The sequence below is a fragment of the Passer domesticus genome, chromosome 10 (genome assembly GCF_036417665.1).
Source record: "Passer domesticus isolate bPasDom1 chromosome 10, bPasDom1.hap1, whole genome shotgun sequence".
NCBI classification, from domain to species: domain Eukaryota; kingdom Metazoa; phylum Chordata; class Aves; order Passeriformes; family Passeridae; genus Passer; species Passer domesticus.
The window spans coordinates 39,677,856-39,685,000 of record NC_087483.1 but is presented as its reverse complement, the minus strand read 5'-3'; positions in this window follow the sequence as shown (position 1 = coordinate 39,685,000).

Below are 7,145 nucleotides of genomic sequence, written 5' to 3'. Positions count from 1 at the left end.
ATGTTGTCCATGTAATTCCTGTGGTTATGGTGTCTGAGCGGGAGCACGTGGATTTGATGCTTCAAAAACTGGCTGATAAGGTCTGGTTGGTTCCCAAAACAGGCAAACTGCCTCTGCATGCTCACTGAACATCATTTAATTTGTGTGTCTGGCTGGAAAACTTCCTGTCTATATGGGTCAAAATGGGGAGGTGGAAAAAGGAAGGAGAGACTGCATGGAAATTGTTTAGGGATTCTGTAGACACAGAGTTTCCCTCTGTGGAAGGAAACAATCTTTGCAAGGATAGGGAGGGATTTAGGTTATCTTGTGTGACTTCTAGCACAGCATCACTTTCATCAACCATAAAATCCAGCTTGAGGTGTCAGTGAAGCCTGAAGTGCAGCTGGGACTCAAATTTATGATACATCTGAAGTCTTGGAGTGGGGTTTGATGAAGTATTGGCATAATGGGAATCCTCAGAGAGATCCTGCCTAGCTTGGGTGGTCTCTCCCCTCAGCATGGTGCTTGCTCTGCATCCCTGTAGTCTTGTGTGATGGCTGATCTAGTCTGGTGGCTCACAACTGCCAGGAAAAGTTGGTCCTGCTGCCCTGCCTGCTTTGGCTGTGCATTCCCATGCTCTCTCCTGCATGAGGTCTGGTCCGTGTCCAACCCCTTGGTGGTCTGGTTCAGCATGAACAGCTCTGAGAAAAGCAATGCAGCAAGGAAGGCTGGAAACATGCAGCTGGGACTAGAGGCTGTTAGACCTCTAGCAGGAGCAGTCTCTGAGGGCTCAGGTCTCTTGGGAAGCCTCACACTACTGATATCCATGTGGTCTGAGTTCCCTCTTCTAGAGTATCCCATGGGAGTACTCAAGGCATCCTTCTGGAGGCATGAATTAATGCAGAGCTCTGACTGTCCTGCTCTGAGCACCTGGATCATCCTATTTTTCTTTTCCTTAGCAGCTTTCTTTTAGCTCAGTCAGAGGGAGTGAGAATGAGTTCACCTGGCTTCAGAAGCCTACATCAGAGCTCATTTGGCCTTCCTTTACACCAACAGGGAGAAATAGATCTTTCAAAATGCATTTCATCTGGACTGGTTTTATATCTAGTTTAGGATGAGGTTAATCCCACATTAATGGCATCTCCTTTTCTAGCCTGACTGTGCGAAGAGCCCAGCTCAGATGTCTGCAAGATAGACATCTGCATTTGGTCACATAAATCCCACCCGTAGAGCCGCTCCACTAATGTGATGAACCCAGATGAATGGCTTCAATTAATAACAACAATAATAATGTAGACTCTACAGTCTAAATATAGAAAATCATTTCAGTTCAGTTTTTTTTCAGATGTAAGCCAGATCTTCCCTTGGTGTTGGGCAGATAATTTTTGACTCAAGTGAGACTCACGGTGAGTGGCTGGTTGCAGTGGTCAGGAGCAGTGGTGGTACTTCCTTTAAGCAAACTAAACAAATATGCTCTTCCTGCTGATAGGAATAGGAAAATCTTCCAAGGTGAATGTTTGGTTTTGTTATTTTGAAGGAGATTGGAAAGCAGTGCCTCAGTTGAAGATATCCTTTGTAAAAACACAATGGTTGCAACTTTCTGTAACTGCTCACGACCCCCAAACTTACTCTTTATTAGTGTTTCTCATTCAGCTCGAGCTGAAGCAAACAAATGAAACTAATTACTCTTGAAGTTGGGTATTGCCTTCTTGAGCTTTATGAGCCTATTTTTCTGAAATTAGAAATTGCCTAACTATGTGGAATGGTTCCAGCAAAACTGTTTCCTACAGCCACAATTTTTGCAGTCACACAAGTGTTTTGTGGGCTACCTTTGGGTAGGCAGCAGTGACATCCAGTGGCCAGCAACCTGATCACAGGTCTTCTCCCAGAACCTGTCTCACCTGGGACATCTCTCCCTTGGGTAATGTTGTGAGAGCACATTGAGGTTTAATACACTCATTCCATTCAGTGTTTTTTTGGGGGTTTTGTTGGTTTGATTTGGCTGTTTTTTTTTGTCTGTGAGGTTTTAAAATCCTCAGGTAGATCTTCTCCAAAACACCAGCAAGGACTATGGAAATGTACTGATTAACCACCAAAAACAAAGTTTTAAATTGTTGGTTTCAACAACAATAAAAGTACTTTACTATGGTTGTCCACAGACATGGATGTCTAAATATGTGTTGAAGGACAAGGTGTGGATATTGACGTTGGAAAAGTTTGCAATTCTTTGGGTTCTCTACAGACAGAATACAAAAAGCCTATGGGAAATGGAGCATAGCAATAGAGACCCTGCATATATTCTTTTAGTATTAGCTTATTTATTTTCAAGGCAGTGAGTCGGATCCCAAGTGAGTCAGTTCATCTCAGACTAAGAATGAAGACCATGGTTTTTCTTTTTAATTCCTAACAATAAGCATGGATCAGGATTAGATCCACAGTTATTCACCTCTAATTGCAGGAAAAGCAGTTGAACTGGTGGTGCATGTTTAGATCACTTGTGCCACTGCCATGTTCATATGGTCTCTGAGCCTTTCTAAACCAGGGACCCATGGTCCACCTTAACTTTAAATAGTTACTCCTTTCAGTTATGTCAGCTACTTAAATTTATTTGCAGACAGTCAATTCATATTGATCATAACTCGACCTTTCAGTGACCTTGAGCAAAGGTACTCTGTGACTGCTATAGATATTGTGATCAATACTGGAGAGCAATTGACTACACCTAGTTACTGATAAATGAAGTTTAAAAAAAATTTTAAAAGTACACTGTTTTCAGAAACAAAGATAACTGCTCATTTAGTCTGCTGTTTGTGAAGGTTTAATATTGATACATGAAGTTATAATGACATCCTTGGGCATTCTCAAATGGTGGAAAACAATAGGGTGCAGAGTCACTGTGGCACATTAAGGAGAAAGAATCATTAGTTCCCAACTTCAAATAAGAAATTTCATGATATTTATGACAACAACACTGAGAACAAACACACTTAGCAGCGCTCATCGGAGAAGGCATGTATCAAACTGTGCCTCTTTTCTTTATGTGTGAGCCAGGTCTAGTGAAATAAAGCACTGCATTACTGTGCACAGAACAAAGCCTTTAGTACCACTTATTCTACTTTAGCACCACTCTCCTTTGCACATTTGTGCCTGAATTAAATTGAACATCCCCAGGTATAACCAACTGTAATCATGAGGAAGAGATCACTGTGGTCTCAGCACATCTGCTACACATTGATACCCTTCCCCACACTGCCTGAAGTTGAAAGGGAAGATGCGAGGGAGGTTTTCCCCTGATATTCCTCTCACTTAGGTCAGAGTCCCACTGAGCAACGGGAGCTAAGTACCAGCAGCTGAGACAGAAAGTCCATTGGCAAAATGGTAGCAGGCTGCAAGGGAGGGTGGTTTTACCCCCAAATCTACAGGAGAAGCCTCTCCAGTGTCTGGGAGTGAGGTGTGATGCCCACAGGATGCTCTGGGGACATGGGAGCAGGAAAGCTCACAAAGGTACAAGTGAAGCTCACCCCTACCAGTGGCCCTGAGCTCACTTTCTGTCAACACTGCTTGCAACACAATCTGAGTCTGGCATTTTGCATGTTTTGGGGTTTTATAGGAGTAGATTTCTACATGTGTGACATTCTTTACAAAAGAAATTAATTAAATGGTGGGACGGTTCTAGCTACGCAAATCAGAAACAGGAGGGGAAACGTTCTGCAGGCACAGACCTCCCAGAGATCTCCCCGTGCTCTTCCGCGTTTCCCCCAGGCGCTTCAGCTTCTCTGCCCATTCCTAAAGTTAATCTCCTGATCACATTTCTCCAGTCCCATACTGTAAGTGTGCTTTTTCTTTTTCTTCCCCCCCTGCCCCCCACCTCCCTGTTTTTTTTGTAGAGACAGTGCCTTTCTGCAGGCTCCCTCTATGTCAGACTCTTCAGTCAAGCTATTTATTAATAAACTGGTGTTTTCAGTGAGCTGGCACATCAATACACTACAGAGTGGTTCAGTTAGCCAGCATTCTGGGAAATCCTTTGCTCTATTGAAGAACTGTAAATCTCCATTATTGCTTTCCATAGCACAAATAAAGAATTGCCTCTTACCTTCGCAGCATTCTCTTTGTTAATTTTTAAGGGTGAATGCATGCATAGTCCCTAACAAAGTAGATCTGCTGGTGCCTAGCCTGGATACAAGGCATTTACTGGGCCTTGGGTTAGTTATTTTTTTGGTATAGCTTCAGCTGCTACCTGGAAAATCAGCTACAGCAAAGGGAAGCCAGGGTGAGCGCAGCAGGAAGCAATATTGAAACATTCGGATGAAAATAATCATCAAGACTTTAGGACTTTTTTCCAAAACGAACCCAAACTGGAGGCTTTGCCGATTAGTCCATGACTGATTGAAGAGGTATGTCACCTGCTACTACATGGCAGCACATCCCATCACATTACAATTGCCTGCCTGGAGTCATTATGGTGTATTACATCCTTTTGTTATCAAACTGTGTCATGTTGCATCACAGTCAGGAGCAGCCGGATGGGGACGTGGCTGACACGTTGCCTGTAACAGATGCAATGAGACATAGCTTCCAAAGCACATACCTGCTTTTAGTCAAGGCTCAATTTGCTCTGAGCGTATTTTGACATATCTAGAGAGGGTTTGAACTCTCAGGTAATCCCCTTCTGTGTTTTCCAGCTCTCACTCAAGGCACTAGTCTTTCTGTTGGACCAGGGAGAAATGCAAGCTTTAGATTTCTTGGCTTGTTGCAGCATCATCAAATAGGTATGAAATCTTGCTTAGTCTAGTTAGTGCAATAAATACATGATATCTGGGAATATTAGGAACTCTGGGAAGGTTTTTTTTTAAAGCATAATCCCAAAAGCTTAAAGAAATAAAAAGGACTTCTAATTTCTCTTCAAAAAAAGGGTAAAAATGGAGAAACTGTGGTAAAAGTATCAAGACTGGGCTTCCAAACTACTAAGATAGTGAAATAACAAAAGCCAAAAAAAAAAAATTTCTCATATTAATCTTGAATTATAACAAGTTTTTAATATGAATGCATATGACATTCATGGCATGCCAAATGAATTCTTTATGATCAGAGCCACTGCAATCAATACTAAATGAATTCATAATAAGATACTTAAAATAAAGTGTTACCACACACACAAAAAAAATCCCAATAAAAGGCCATCATCAAAACAGCAGTCTATAAGTAAAGCCCAGCAAGATGGTGCCAGCTATGAGAGTCAATGGTAATTCTTATTTATTCTTTTGTTTGACATTTTTCTCTCCCTCTTGTAATATTCATACAAATCTCCTTGAAGGGTGGGATGATGGTGTGAGAGATGCATGGTGTGGGACAGTGGCAGAGTCAGGGACAGCACAAAGGAGAGGCTGATGGATGGAGATGAACAAACACTAAGGTGACGTTGACAAGAAGAATGGCAGAAAGTGGGAAGGGAAAAAGAACAAAACCATGAGAGGCAGATGGACAAGGCATGAAGAAGGAGTAGGGAGTTCCTCTAGTAGAGGCTGGTGGTTGATAGGAATATTAATGTTTCATAGGACACACTACTTCCAGAAATTTTTTGTTGGTGGTGGGTTTTGGTTTTTTATTTTTTTTCCTCCTTCCTTTGAATTTATACTTTAATTGTCTAGTTTCTTATAAATCTTCCGGACCTCAAAAATTGGAAGCTAAAAGTGCAAGTTAACCGAGTAGAGGGAGCAACCCAAGAGCACAGGGTTCCTCTGTACTTGGGCAGTCTGTCAATATCTGTTTTGCTATGGGTAGACTTATCAGGTCAGGAAGAAACACTTTTCAAAGAACAGTGTGTGCAAGGAAATCCTCTGCAGAAGGTGCATTACCTACCTGGAGCTGTCATGCAACCTCTGAAGGAAAAGGAATTACCTGTGTTGTACTGGTGTAGCTGACAGCTAAATCTGCCCTAATCTGCCTTAATTATACTCTTCAGAACAGGGCCTTTCTGGTGATTTGAGGGCGGGAGGTTCAGCAGGGAATAAGAGTCAACTGCTTTCCCTTCTAGTTAGAATAGGGGGGAATTAGCTGGATGACATTAGGAGAGTTTCTAAATATCTTTCCTGCCAATATTTGATTAGGGACTTTAATTTCATTAGACAAACTGATTTTTTCATTAGCCAAACTGATTTTTTCATGCATTGCTCTCTCCTTTTAATGTGTAAATTACATGGGATTTGACTCTCATTACTCCATTGATATGGGTGATGCCTTCAAACGGACACTGGCGCCGTGCTCACGGACTGGTCTCCAGCAAAGAGCTACTTTTGCTGTGGGAAAACATGCTGTAAATACCCAATTCAGCATCCCCTTGCACACTCTTTGTTGGGAGAGAAAATCCCAGCATATGGCCTCGGTCTCCTGGTTGTGTATGAAGTAAGATTTCATCACACGAAGCATAGTTCAGGTAGAATTGTGGGATGGAGGTGATGAAAGGCACAGTTCAACACATGTGTGTCCATTTAAAACTTGAGCAGTTTAGTTGCAATGATTTCAGGGCAGCCTTTGTTTTTCCAAATCAAGATTAGCATAATTTGTTATCTTTTGATAATTTTAATTTTGACCATTTATGTCTCATCAGTTTTTTTTTAATAATATTGTCACCATTTAAAACTAGTTTTACTGAACAAATGAAATATCTAAGCAGTGACACTGAAAGGTATTTAAAAATGATTTTTTCTGGGTTTATTTGGGATAAAATGAAGTTGAAAAAGACATGCCAGATGAAGTTTCCAGGTACTTCTGTAATTATGAATGAGCAATTTCAGCTACAGTCCTAAAGTCTGGATCATCATGCGTCGTGTTCTTTGCTGCCTGGTGCTCTATATGCCCAATAAAACATTGGGGGATGTAACTGTGCTGGTATTAAGCATATGAGACAAAATTAAAAAAGAAAATATTTTGGTTCTAAAGGCACAGCAGTTGAGGCTGCGATTATATTAAACCTCATACATGAAGCTAAACCGATCCTTGTTTTACTGGCTCCTCAGAATATACAGGTGCTGAAGGAAGAGAGCCCAGTTGTTATTGCCAGATAAAACTCTCTGCTTGGAGTGGAAAAAGTAGGATTTAAAGCAGTGTTTGCTGCTGTTGCATAGCTTTTTAAAAGGAAAACATGAGCTTTTATTATTGAGGCGGTT